Genomic DNA, 2,034 nt, shown 5'->3' on the forward strand with positions numbered 1-2,034 from the left:
GATGTGGGACTTGAACTCACAAACCGTGAGATCATGACCTGAGCTGAAGTCTGACACTTAACCGACTGAGCCACCCAGGCACCCCGAGTTATCTTTTCAGTCTGGAAAGGAAAATGGCCTGATGTAAAGTTTTACCCTTGTCATGATCAATGGAAAATGGTTGGCGGGTGACTGGGTTCCTGATGGTTATGAATTTACCGAAGACCTTAGACATAGTATCTCACACGACTTTGCTCTAAGGACTCACTTTATAGTTTATTAACAAAGACAATGGATTCATACTCAGTTATTTGTTTCTATCATCTGGAAGCCGTGGCTTTATGGAAAAACCCTTTGAGGATTTACTTATTGTGTCAACTGGCCCATACCTCTTGCACATGCTCCATGCAAGCTTTTAACTATATGCCCTTGGACCAATTTACGGTGCTTTCCCCAGTTATAGTACACGGGCCTTGGCGCCAAGGAATATAAATAATTACACCTAATGACCAATTCAAAATGTTTGCTACTACTCATGTGACCCTGGGTCCCATTGGTGAGGGTCTTTTAAAAAAAAATTTTTTTTAATGTTTTTACTTATTTTTGAGAGAGAGAGAGAGAGAGACAGCACATGAGCAGGGGAGGGGCAGAGACAGAGGGAGACACAGAATCCGAAGCAGACTCGAGGCTCTGAGCCATCAGCACAGAGCCGGACGCGGGACTCGAATTCACGAACTGCGAGATCATGACCTGAGCTGAAGTCAGATGCTTAACTGACTGAGCCACCCAGGCGCCCCAAGATGCAGAGGTGTTTTGCAATTCCCTTCATGCTGGCTAAGCATAGAGAGGATGGAGGGTAGTATCCAGCATCCACTGGCAGCAGAGTCTAGCCCTGTGTGGTAGCAATTCATGTAGTCACACCCGAATGAGACAATTTCTGTGGCATAACCTTGCCCGTAGCTTGGAGCTACTCACCTCTCTTAATTTCCATCAGTTTCCTCCACCTGGTTCTTTTGTCGAATCTCTGAACTAATCTTGCAATAGATTTCTTTTCTGCTTATGCTTTCCCATGTAATTCTTGCAACCAAGAACACTGGCTGCTAGAGGTGTATGTTTTGATCCCATCTTCAGCGGAGAATTTGGGTCATTGAAAAGTTATATTGGGGCCCCTGGGTGGCTCAGGGGGTTAAGCGTCCACCTTCGGCTCAGGTCGTGATCTCGTGGTTCGTGAGTTTGAGCCCCGTGTCGGGCTCTGGGCTGACAACTCAGATCCTGAAGCCTGCTTTGGATTCTGTGTCTCCTTCTCTCTCTGCTCCTCCCCCACTTACGCTCTGTCTGTCTGTCTCTCAAGGATAAATAAACGTTAACAGATTTTTTTTTAAAAAATAGAAAATGTTACAGAGGCTACCTTCCTAAAGTTTTTAGACACTTCTTAGCTTAAGAACACAAAGAATTCATGTGATAGGCTGTCACCAACCATTGAGGCTACTGCTAGGAAAGGTCAAGTCATGCTGATGAAACAAGATGTGCCCTTGCTTTCGACATATAAGCACGGCGGTAGTTGTTAATAGTATAGGTCTATCACTGTCCTTCTGAAGAGTCTGGAAAGGAGGTGCTTCCTATTGCTTTTCTGCTGGCCAATGACCTGCCCCTTCTCCACGTACTCTGCTCTTACCTCACTTCCTTTCAAACCAGCTCCCTGTGTTGTCCCATCACAGATTTTTCCTTCTCTGAGAGGAATTTTAGACAATGATTTCCTCCAAAAAATAAAATCTTACTCTTTTATGAAGGGCTTTTCTGACCCAAAGGACAGCAAAAATGCTCATCTGGTTCTTGGTGAAGCCTGACCTTTGAAAGCTTCCTGAGAAGATGCCTCATGGTTACCCCTGGGGAGATGTTTCACTCTCTGGTAGCTTTTTTTCATCACACGCATTAAGTAAAAATTTCTCTGTCCTTAATTTCACCTCAATCTATTCCTCCTCTTCAGCTCAGTAACGACTCTGACTGTTGTTTACACTCTGTGGACAATTTCCAATGGCAATCACGTCTTCTTTG

Source organism: Neofelis nebulosa, chromosome 3 (genome assembly GCF_028018385.1).
Source record: "Neofelis nebulosa isolate mNeoNeb1 chromosome 3, mNeoNeb1.pri, whole genome shotgun sequence".
NCBI classification, from domain to species: domain Eukaryota; kingdom Metazoa; phylum Chordata; class Mammalia; order Carnivora; family Felidae; genus Neofelis; species Neofelis nebulosa.